We start from the raw sequence: 12,620 nt of genomic DNA on the forward strand, positions 1-12,620 counted from the left end.
AAAAATAAACTGTCCAGTAGCGCCTTATAGATCAACTAAGTTTGTTCTGGTATAAGCTTTCATGTGCATGCACACTTCTGGATGCGGGATGCTGACTGTTAACTTCTTTGCATAAGGTGAGAAGCATGGGGCACACACTCAAGTGTACAGTCTAGAAATGGCTGTCTTTAGAGAAGTTACTGTGGAACAAAGAGGTAGGCCAAGGCTACCTCCAGGGGTTGTTGGACTCCCATCAGCCACAGCCAGTCAGGGGATGATGGGATCAGGAGTCCAGCGATGTCTACAAAGCCGCAGGTTTTCCCCATCCCTGATCTTAGCGCCAGCATTTCCTGCCTCTTGCATTTGAGAGATGGAAGAATGCCTCTGTTTAGAAGACACATCCCACCTGAGAGAGGCAAACACTGCTCCTTAGATCAGTGGTGGGGAACCAGATGCTGCTAGGCTCCAGTTCTCAGCAGCCCCAGCACGGCCAGCAGTCAGGGATGATAGGAGTTGTAGTCCAGCAACACCCAATCCTTGACGTAGAAGAATGGAGGAAGAGTCATAGAATCATAGATTTGGAAGAGGAGGTGTTGGCATTGATTTAGCAGGATGAGTTGAGATGTGAGGACTGGAGTGAGGGGAGAGAGAGAGAGAAGGGTAGTTTAATTTGCTTGTCTGGGTTGCTAGTGTAGAAATGTGTTCACAAGGTAACTTTGGAACAGACCAGGCCAATGTGCTTTTTAGGCCCGAATCACTGAAAAATTGTTACTTTCTCCCCTCCCACCTCCAATTTTTACAATGGTGCATTAGTGGAATGAGAATGAGGCGCAATGGAGCAGGAGGAAGAGCCTAGGAAGATTCGTGCTGGCTGAAGGCCGGCCAACACAGGTTGGAAGGCCCCACCAGACCTTCAGGGTCCTTAGCTCTAAAACCTGTCCATCCTCAGGAAGTTCATGTTCTGCATCTCAATCCCTGACCTCAATCCCTCGCATGCCCATTTAAAACCTGGTGATGTGAACGGGTCCTTATCTCCTTGATAGTCAGGGAGAGCCGCTGCCATTCAGAGTAGACAACACAGGGCTGGGTGGACAAATAGTCCAACATGATATGAGGTCAGCCTGTTTTCCATGTGGCCCCATGTCCCTGTGACTTCATAGCAGAAGCAGTCGCTGGACTCCCCTCATATCCTGACTGATGCTGGATGAGATCAGCCTTCAGTCTAATCCACTTAGGGCAGCAGTGAGCTTTCTTCCTTTGCCCCTGCGAGCTACACACACAGTATCACAAGACATCGTAAGAACAGCAGAAGGGCGCCTGCTGGATCAGGCCAAAGGCCTGGATCTAGCCCCTCATCCTGTTCTCACAGTGACCAAGCAGATGCCCCATGAGAAGGCTGCAGGCAGGACCTGAGCGCAGCAGCTCTCCTCTCCCTGCTTGGCATTCAGAGACATGCTGCCTCTAACAATGGAGGGAAGATCACAGCCATCATGGCTGGTAACCATAGATAGCCTTGTCCTACAGGAATTTGTCTTTTAAGGCCATCCAGATTATTTGTACCCAACTAGGTTTTACCCAGTGGGACGCAGGTGGCGCTGTGGGTTAAACCACAGAGCCTAGGGCTTGCCAATCAGAAGGTCAGCAGTTTGAATCCCCGCGACGGGGTGAGCTCCCATTGCTCGGTCCCAGCTCCTGCCAACCTAGCAGTTCAAAAGCACGTCAGAGTGCAAGTAGATAAATAGGTACCGCTCCGGCGGGAGGGTAAACGGCGTTTCCGTGTGCTGCTCTGGTTCGCCAGAAGCGGCTTAGTCATGCTGGCCACATGACCCGGAAGCTGTACGCCGGCTCCCTTGGCCAATAAAGCGAGATGAGCGCCGCAACCCCAGAGTCGGTCACGACTGGACCTAATGGTCAGGGGTCCCTTTACCTTAAGTTTTACCCAGAGTCAATCCTTTGAAATGGACAGATCTGAGTTAGCCATGTCCATCTCTGAGTAAGACTTAATGCTGGATACAAACAATGCATTTATTTATTTATTGAATAGGATTATTCCTTTGTCACCTCTGGGCAACCCTGCACCTACCTGGCTGCCTCAAGGGGGCTTGGGAACGAAAATGATCTTGGCACCCGCCTTGCGCCTGACAGGTCTGTTAGGCAACCAGCCCACATGCCTTAAATCACCCATTCACTGAACAAGCTTTTGCTTATCTGCTCGGGTTTTTGATGCATACAAAAAGCTCGCAGCTCTTTCCTCGAGGCTGCAAAACGTAGCGTGAGAAGCCACCCCAGAGTGACCGAGTAGCTTTTGGGCTTGCCAGTTACGCACGCAGCCGTTCCAGCTCTTCCTCCTGTTCCATTTACTGCCTCCCATCCCGTAAAATTAAAAAAAAATTGGCAGTTGCCTTGTGCTACTATCAGTGGCCTGCTGTTTTGTTTACTCTCCCCAACCCCTTTTTCCCTCTCTCTCTCTCTCTCTCTCTCTCTCAATAACAAACTTAAGAGAGGGATTTTGGCAACATAAACCTCAGAGAGTTTAAGGCAGGGCTGGGTGGTTAGGGATTATGGAGTGTCAGTTGTTACTAGGACTCAGGGCTGAGTTTTTCTTTTCTTTTTTTCCCTTTTCTTCCTTTGACTCCTCTGAACCTTTTGCTGGTTGTGGTTTGTCTGGCCCATCACATGATTTCTCAGCAAATTCCCCCTCCCCTCCATTTCCAGTAAACTGTTTGAGCAGGGATGAGTCAGGGTGAAACCAGTTTCCCTGTAACCACAGGACTTGTTTAAAGAATTTGTCAACGTGGACTCCAGAGGGCTGGGGTGGGGGGGGTATCTCTTTCATTTTATTTTTCGTGCTTAGGTTTGTCACTCTTTGGGTTAATGTTGCGTCACGAGTCTCCCACCCCGGGACGGGCGACTTCCTGTCCTGGGGGGAACGAGATGGACTGAGCCTTTGCAAGGAGTTAAAAATGATGAACTCGGGAGCTCAGTAGGACCATCATGGAGGCCCTCCCTTCTAAGCTCTCGAAGCATTTGTTAGAGCTCCTGTGGGAACTGGCTTCCCTCCTCCATCTTTCTGCGGGGAGTTCCTCTTCTCCTCTTTGTTTCCTGCGACAGAAAGTACAAAGTGCGCTTGCCTCGCCCTTGCACCTTCGCTTTTGAGAACTTGGAAGGGTGCAGTAGGTGAACGGGCACAAAGGTATTTTATAATTGCCTATCAGCAGGTGTAGCTGAAGCAGACTTAGTTTTCTGGCTACCTTGTTTATGAATTTGCTTTTAAAAAAAAAGTTCCATTCATTAGATCTTAGCAGTGTCAATAGCAAACCCCCAACACAGCTTATGATTTGTTCATTCATTGCATTCATGTCCAGCCTTTTCCTCCAGGGAGCTCAGGGCCAGTGTGTCCATGGTTCTCTCCTTTTCGTCTCCCACAACAACCCTGTGAGGTAGGTGAGGCTGGGAGGCCGTGATTGGCCCACGGTCACCCAATGAAGAGCTTCGCAGCTAGGTTGGGGTTTGAACCCTGGTTATCCCAGCCTGACCCTCCAGCCACTGCACCACACTAGCTTATAGCCATGAGGTTCATTGGGAGACCACAGTCCAATCACCGTCTTTCTCAGCCTAACCTACCTCGCAGGGATGTTGTGGGGATAAAATGGAAAGGGAGAGAACCACGTATGCTGTTCTGAGCACTTTGGAGGACAAGGCGGGGTTTAAATAACAAATGAATGAATAATAGTGGGAAAAGGAAAGTTAGGTTAAGGCTTTCCCTTTTCCAGCACACTTTCTGACGTCCCTAGAAGGCACTCGCTTCCTCTGAGACTGGGACCAAGGAGCTAGTTAGAATAGTCTTTTGCATATACTCAGATTCTTTCTTTCTTTCTTTCTTTCAAACTTCTGTTTTCTTTGCAGAGTTAAAGTTCCCATCCTGCGCTGCTTCGCAAACCGCCTTGGAAACTCCCTTTGGTTTCCAAAGTGGTTTACTGTGTAGCTTTGCGTGTGTGTATCTGTGTACTGTTCAACAAAATACACATTCAGAGCCCACAAAACTAGTAACATGATTTTTGAATCTTGGCTCGAGAATTTCCTTGTCTCTACTCCCCCCCCCCCCAAAAAAAAAATGCTGGCCGTTTCTCTTGCTCTACGTAATTTCACCCCGTAGCCAAGCTTCTGTTTATTAGCTAGCATACGAGTCTGCTCCAGTTGGCTTCTGAATTCTGTTCTCTCCCTCTTTCTTAAAAGGATCCTCCAGTTGCCAGACAAGGATGACTGTCGCTGCGACTTCTTCATTATCGCCCAGCAAATGGGCATGCTTAAAAATAGTTCATGAGCTGGTTTCACAAAAGAGGGAATTTGGGAAGACGATGGGAGGCTACCATGTTTGAGACAGAGGAAATATTGATCCCCCCCCCCCCCCGCTTCTGTTCCTCCAGGGGTTTGGATCCAACTCCAAAAGCCAGCCCTTTTCTGCCTCTTGGATCTTTCCCATCAGCCCTCTTTCCCACCCTCCTCCTCAAATCAGCTTCCTTCCTTTATTAATTGTTCTTTTGCATCTGGCCTGTATTTCCTCAATGGGTGGCCACCGCGAGATCTGTCTGTGTGTTGCACATTCCAGGACCTTGAGGCATTCGTTTTGCTAAGGCACGCAGGAGTGGGTCTGTCTTAACCCTTTTCGCCCTTTGGGCCAAAGCTCTGCACGAGACAAGCAGGCCTAACTCTTGCTCAGCGCCTCACATTCAAAGCCCACTTGCCCCTTTAGACATGTTCAATCTTACTGGGGTGGCGTCTCATGCGCCTGCTTTTCATGTATCAAGTACCAACAACTTGAGGAGTTTTTGGGGTCTACTCCAGGACCAGCCAGGGGCTGGTCCACTGTCCCTCAGACCTTGTGGGGGGCCGGACTATATATTTTTTGGGGGGAGAGAAATGAACGAATTCCTATTCCCCACAAATAACCCAGAGATGCATTTTAAATAAAAGCACACATTCTACTCATGTAAAAACACCAGGCAGGCCCCACAAATAACCCAGAGATGCATTTTAAATAAAAGGATACGTTCCACTCATGTAAAAACATGCTGATTCTTGGACCTTCCACGGGCCGGATTGAGAAGGTGATTGGGCCAGATCCGGCCCCCGGACCTTAGTTTGCCTACCCATGGTCTACTCCCAGTCTCCAAAACACCTTGCTGTTGGCATTCTGAGCACCACCATCACCTTCCAGAAACGATGCAAAATGATTTTTATTTCTGCAGGAGCATAGGGGCTAAGCATATATAATGTTGCTTTTGCTAGGGAAGAGTTTTGGCTTGCTGGTTCCCCCACCCCCTACATATTTGCCTCCTCCACCCCCTCACTGGTTAACTTAACGCACTTCACTTTGAACCCACCTTGAGCTACTTGCTCTGTGAATCACTAGTATTGGAAAGTTGGCGTGAAACACATCTTAAAGCCACTGTTTTAATAATCGACTCCTTCCCTCAAACTGAAGGATAGGATGTTGTGGGAGGTGACCTCCTGTGGGGCGGCTGGCAGGGGAGGGGGGCTTGAAGACTTTGTGGAGCAGGAAGGTCAGTGCAGTGGCAGAATATGATGAATACAAGGCAGGGAAGAAAGAAGATCGTGATTGAAATGGCCGGACTGTTGGCCACATTCACACTGTACATTTAAAGCACTGTGATGCCACTTTAAACAGTCATGGTTTCTCCCTAAAAAATCCCAGGAGCCGTAGTTTACAAAGGTTGCTGACAGGAGACAAGGCCCAGGGCCTTCTTGGTAGTGACACCCGCCCTGTGGAACACCCTCCCATCAAATGTCAGGGAGATAAGTAACTATCCATCCTTTAGAAGACATCTGAAGGCAGCCGTGTATTGGGAAGTTTTTAATGTTTTATTATGTTTTTGTATATGTTAGCAGCCACCCAGAGTGACTGGGGAAAACCAGTCAAGTGGGCAGGGTAGAATAATAATAATAATAATAATAATAATAATAATAATAATAATAGCTTTAAAAGTATATAGCAGAGGGGGCCTAAGTCAGAACAGGCCTGAAGTTGGAAAGTTATAGCCATGTGCTCAAGTCTTAGGGAGTGGAGAGGGAGAGAGAGAGAGAGAGAGAGAGAGAGAAATGCAGATGGCAATTAAAAGTTAAGAAAACCCATCATGTGCTCAGCAAGGATTTTCCACGTCATTCTTTTTTTATAAATATATTTAAAAAAAACCCAGCCCAACAAAGGTAACCTAACACCAGCTGGCCGTTTTATCTTTCCTTTCTCTCGCTCAAGACTGGTCAACAGGTGTGCGAGAGTTAACTGAACACGACCAGCTCAGGAACACTCCGTTCTTTTGCAGATTAGCCAAAGGAGTCTAGGAAGGAAAGGGGGGAAGGGGGGGTTACACACTCATTACTCAGCAGTTCTGCCGACAGCCGTCTCGCCTGTTAACTCGTCACTTGCCTGTTTAAACTTGGGAGAGCAGGGTAGGGTGGGTTGGGTGGGTGGGGGAAACAGCTGCTAGCGTCTAAATGCGACTCATCCACAAAAAATAATAAATCAAGGTCACAGCCTCGCACCTCCTAAAATGGCCCTTTCAAAACGGAAAAAAAGGAATGAAGATGTGAGTGGGGGGGTGTTTCAAGAGCAAAATGAGAACTAGTTTAGGGTAGTGGCAACAGAGAATTTTGAGTAGTTGAGCCGTGAAGTCCATGCATGGAATCTCATGCTTCCCACTACCCCGGCCACTGCCCATGCGAACGCTCAGTAAGGCAAGGCAGCTAATGGTGGTCCGATAAGTTTAGGAAAAGAAGAAGCTGCCTTAGATCTAGACTCAGATCAACAAGTCCACCTCACTCTGTATTTTTTAAACCTGTGTTTCTCAAACTTTTAAAACCATTGCATCTTTTTAACTAACATGGAAATCGTACGCATCCCTTCAAACCCTGATTATTTGAATTTTCAAACGGATTGAAATTTCGTGACCTTGAATTATATTGCACATATTTTTTGGAAACACTCAACCCCAGCCGCACCCCTGTTGAGAAACACTGATTGGCCACAGCTCTCCAGGTTTGTAGACAGTGGCTATCTCCCAGCCCTGCCTGGAGAGGCCAGGGATTGAACCTGGGTCTGCAAAGCAAGCTTCCTATCATAGCAGAGGTCTGGTTTAAATATTCAGATCTAATGGGACCTTTGTTGCCACATTGCACCAGATCTCACCAGCTGCCTGTTACCTGGTGGCGTTGCCTGCATACTGACTGGCCGATGTGTTCTATGCTGTGGCAAGTATCTTAAAGAACCAGGTGCCTCACTCCTTCCACCCAGGGTGGCCTGAAGTTTGTGCTTTGCAACCAGCAGCCTCTATTTGATACTGGGCGAGTAGAGCTCCAAGAGCAATTCTTAGCAAGGAGGTGGTGGGATAGCTTACTGTCTAATTTCCAGGAATGAGAGCGGGAGTCTGTCCATATATGCCAGTCCTTGGGCATAGCCAAAGTCACTCTTTGGTTGCACATGCCAGTTTTAAGCAGGGAGGGCGCACAGGACCTGAACCAGGGGGTGGCAGAGAGCTGGAAAATGTGGGGTGGGATAGTCACACCCACAGATGCAGCCCCGATAAAAAGGCTGGGTCCAGAAAACCCTTTTCCTCTCTCCTTTGCCCCACGCTTCCTTTCATTGTCTCTCAGTTTGGTCTGCGTGAGTCGTAATTTTTGTCAATCAAACCCTTTTTTTGACTCGCCTCGAGTGCCAGGCCTTGTGGCCCTGGGCGGGACGGGGCACCAGGCAGGCATCAGTTGAAGGGGGAGTGGGCGTTGCTTGTTGGTTCCATCGTTTTTTGAGGAGTTGAGGGGAAGCTCCTTTTTGACTCTGGCCATCACTGCTGCAATTGCTGCCGTAGGAACATAGGAATCTGCTAACTAATCCTGGGTCAGACTGTTCACCCCTTTAGCTCAGTATTTGCCTGCACGGACTGGCAGCTGCCCTCCTGGGTTTCAAGCAGGGCTCTCTCCTTACTTGGCAATGCTGGGGATTGAACCCGGGACCTTCTGCACTCAAAGCAGGTGCTCTGCCATTGAGCCACAGTCCTTCCCCATCAGACACCCCCATCAGCTGCCTTTTTCTCCATCTCTAGTGCTTCCCTGGAAAGCCCACCCCCCATGCATAGTTGAAATAATATTTTCACAGTCTTTCTTTCTTTCTTTCTTTCTTTCTTTCTTTCTTTCTTTCTTATTCCCTACTTCTATCCTTGAATCTGTTTTGGTGGAACCGTTTCCAAAATAAAAAGATCCAATGAGGGAGGAATCGTGCTTGGAAAATTTAAACAGACTTTTATTACACCCCTTTATTCATACGTTGGGAATTGACATTTCTGTTTGAAATACTGTAACCCATTCATTATAATCCTCATTGCAATCTAAGAGCCAGTTTATACAATGGGGGCACAATGACACCCATAGCAGGGGATGGGAGCTGAGAACTATATTGGGTTGTTTCCCTGCCCTTAAAGGAAAGAGAACGAGATTGCAATCCTCTGTTAGCCTTACTTGGGAGTAAGCCTCACTGAAATCAGAGGAGGGGTTACTTCTGGAGAAGGCGTGTATGTGACACAGCACACATACATATGAAACAGCTGTAAACCAGCGTGTCCAAATAGCTCAGTTGGTAAAGCATTAGACCCTTAATCTCAAGGTCGTGAGTTCGAGCCCCACGTGGGGCAAAAGGTTCCTGCATCTTAAATTCTATGATTCGAGACAATGCCCAACTGCGTTTCTCACCATGTGGATGGAGAGATTTAGATGGCTTTGAGTGGACAAATTCAGGGAGGAGAAGGCTATCCGCGGCCGCCAGCCATACTGCCTGCGTTCTCCACTGCCTCTGAATGGCGTCTGCTGGGAATTGCATGTGGGGAGAGCGCTGTTGCGCTCAAGTCGCGCTTGCAGGCTTCTGACAGGCATCCAGGTGTCTATTGTGAGGCCAGGATGCTGGACTAGACGGGCCGTTAGCTCGATCCATCAGGCTGTTCTTACATTCCTGTCCTAGAGCCATGTGATTCAGGTATTCGTGGGTAAAACCAGAAGATGCTTCTTCGGCTGGGTCAATCATGGAGCATCCTTTTGTTATTTCCATTATCACAATCATCACCGTGCAGAGGGGTTCTTCTTGTTCTTTTAATGAAGCAACATGTTCTGTTTATAGAGTTGGGCTGGGTGTGTTAACTCTGTGGGCAAAACATTTGCCAGCAGCTGCTGCCTTCGCCTCCCAATCTATGCCCACATGAACGGGCTTGCCTTGAATGGCAGGCCTGTTTGCACCCGGTCCAGGTGATATAGCTGGGGGGTGCGAAGGCAGACAGGAAGTCAAAAGCAAACCTTTAAAATGCTGCCACTGGAAAGTTGGGTGTTGTGCAGAGCATGTTACATAAGGGATCAGGATCCAGTCCCTAGCATGGCTGCCGTGGAACTCCTGTCCGTACGGTCGGTTCACATGGGCTGGGCTACTGGATTGGCTGTGTGTGCCCCATAATGTCCCCCACCCACCTCAAGTTCCACTGCCGATTTCACGAAAAGCACAGGTTGCAGGAAGGCAAAGCTCTCTCTTTGGCGGAAAGAGGACATTGTTCAGCGGGAGACCACCTGCTTTTCATTCAGACGGGTTCCCCTGTTGGATCACTGGCTTCCCCAGTTTAAAAGGATCAGAAAAACAAGGTCCTTCTTTATCTGCACATTAACGGGGTAGGCTGGATCCTTGGCTCAACTTGGCACAAAATAACTCCTATGCTCCTGGTTTTTGTTGGGCGGGGGTCTTTATAAGCCACTCTTCCTCCGAAGGAATTCCAGGTTATGTACAACAAACATCCAAACATTCTAACACAAACACCATAGCTCAGGGAGTAGAGCATGTGCTTTGTGTGTAGAAGGTCCCGGGTTTAATCCCTAATGGCATTTCCAGGCGGGGCTGGGAATGTCCTTCTGAATCCCTGGGGAGCTGCTGCCAGGGATGGACCAATGGTGTAACTCGGAGTAAAGGCAACTTCGTATGTCGTCTTATTGAGAAATCCCCTGGTAAGGTTCTGAGGAGCACCAGTTTTTTCATAGAACACCATTCAGAGATCCCCAACTCAGCTCTTTGCAGGGTAAGCAAGCTGGTATGTTTAGCAGCACGCCCCTCTTTTCCCCTATTTGTTCAAAGCACCTTAACAGGTGGGGGGGGGGTTTAAGGCTTCAAATACTCACTAAATAAATGGAAACACAACATAATCATTTCACGCTGATTTTTGTTTTTTTAAGACCACATTTCGAGAACCACGATGCGGAGGAGAAAATGCATCACTGTGGTTCTGTGAAGTCTTGCTCAAGAGCTAGCAGAGGAGCTCTTGTTGTCTACGCAGGAACGAAAAGTGGTGAATAAGAAAAAATACAGGCTGTAGCATATAAATTCCACTCGGCTGTGCAAAGGTCTTAAGGGGGGGGGCTTGTGGGAATGGAAGAACCTTCTCTGGCTGGCGGGAGGGTGGGGTGTCGTTTTTCTTGCATGACGCTCTTGTCAGTCGGCAGCACCCGCACCTGTGAACAAAAAGCTTCTTGCATAGCAGCACTGCTGACTCTGACCCCCATAGTACACAGTGCCCAGGTAGAAGTAAGAACTGGGACTCCTGAATCCAGACTCAGTAGCTCCTTCTCCTGCAAATCTGCTTCCACCTATTCTTCTCTCCAACTCTGCCACTCTTTTACTCATACCCAGCTTTTTCCTCAACTGTCCGGGATGGGGAGCCTATAGCCCTCCAGATGTTGTTGGACTACAACTCCCATTATCCCTGAGCATTGTCCGTGCTGGCTAGAGCTGATAGGATTGGGAGTCCCTATGTCATATGGCCAGCATGGTGTAGTGGTTAAGAGCGGTGGACTCGTAATCTGGGGAACCGGGTTCGCTTCCCCGCTCCTCCACCTGCAGCTGCTGGGTGACCTTGGGCCAGTCACACTTCTCTGAAGTCTCTCAGCCCCACTCACCTCACAGAGTGTTTGTTGTTGGGGAGGAAGGGAAAGGAGATTGTTAGCCGCGTTGAGACTCCTTAGGGTAGTGATAAAGCGGGATATCAAGTCCAAACTCTTCTTGTTGTTCTTCTTCCACTTCTTTTTTCCCCTTTTGAGATAGATCAGGCATCCCCAAACTCTGCCCTCCATATGTTTTTAGACTACAGTTCCCATCATCCCTGACCACTGGTCCTGTTAGCTAGGGATGATGAGAGTTGTAGTCCCAAAACATCTGGAGGGCCAAGTTTGGGGATGCTTGAGATAGATAGATAGATAGATAGATAGGCAGTGTTGAGCTCCGTGGACCTGATGGTCTGACTTAATTTAAGCCAGCATCCTTTATTCCTACCGAAGGATCCTTCCTCCTCTTCAAAGACAGCACTTTTAGAAACTACATTTTGTTAAGGAATTAATGTGATTGTTCCACCACAGTCCCCGATTTTTGAGCACTTGATGATTTAGTTTTGATCCCGCTAATTCAAAGCCTTCATGTGGGAAACAGCTAGACTAGGGAAGAAGAGAAGCTTTTCATACATTGTAAATGTGAGCTTGTGAATCGGTCCTTATTTCAACATCCTATTTTTTTTTTTTATTTTGAGGGTGCCTATTCCCAGCACAGCTCTTGTGATCTGATGATTAATCCAATGAAGTAATAACTAATCATTTAACTATTCCCGGCCGGTTCATGCTTAGTGGCAGGAAGCCCTTTTCTAAGCCGACGAACAGTCATCCTTTTGCTAGGAATAAGGTTGAGCAAATAAGTTTATTTTTAAAAAATCATTACAATAGAGAAAATTAATCGCAGTAATCAGGAGGAAAGGAGAAGAAAGTCTAAATTCTTTAAAATGGGGGAAATAATGTTTTGCCCGTAAGTAACTTTAAAATCTCATATATAGATATATTTATGTCTCTTAAAATCTGTCAGGGATTACTAAAGTGTTACTGGATTGTTGCTTTCTTAAAAAAAAAAAACTTTCCCAAAGTGAATCTTCTTTTAACCTCTTTGCCTTTTTTTGAAAATGGGATAAAAGTTGTGAAACTGACTGTTTATAGCATCTGAGAAATGAAACTGTGAAAGCTCTTTTTGATTACTGCAGGTGGGATTTTGGCTTGTGTCTTTAAGCCAAGTAAAATTTTCTCATTAAGGAAATCAAAGCTAGAAAATCCAAAAAAAACAATGTTCCAAATAATTTCAAAAGGTCTTTACTTCTGAAGCTCTATTTATTCACCTAATGTTTTCTACTCTAGTACTAATTAGAATCTCTGAATATTCAGACCATAACATGTTAGTAGTACTGCAGTATTCTTCTTTGATTATATATATGTTTAAAGTTCATAAACAAAAAAATGCAGAATGAAATAGAGACAATCTCTGAGTGTTTGATAAATGAAATAATTACTATTAATGCATAACCATTTGATTTATTTGATTTTAGCCCACTTGTTCACAGACTTTAAAAACTCCTAGCTGTTGCTTAGAATTTGATATAGGTTATGTACTCTTCCTAGAATATCTGAAAACTTTAAAGAAGTAATACTAACGAAACAAAACATAGAAAACAGTTTAAATTTTGCTAAGAACTGGTGTTCAGATTCACTAGGGCAAACTTGATTTTCTTTTTAAC

At 46.8% G+C, this 12,620-nt stretch overlaps 1 protein-coding gene across 5 annotated transcripts in view; it reads left to right on the top strand.

Annotated features, from left to right (window-relative positions):
• The window catches only part of VMP1 (vacuole membrane protein 1), a 103,305-nt gene that overhangs the window by 46,745 nt on the left and 43,940 nt on the right, over window positions 1-12,620 (top strand). The window lies entirely within an intron of this gene.

Source organism: Podarcis pityusensis, assembly GCF_964106645.2.
Source record: "Podarcis pityusensis genome assembly, chromosome: 15".
NCBI lineage: Eukaryota > Metazoa > Chordata > Lepidosauria > Squamata > Lacertidae > Podarcis > Podarcis pityusensis.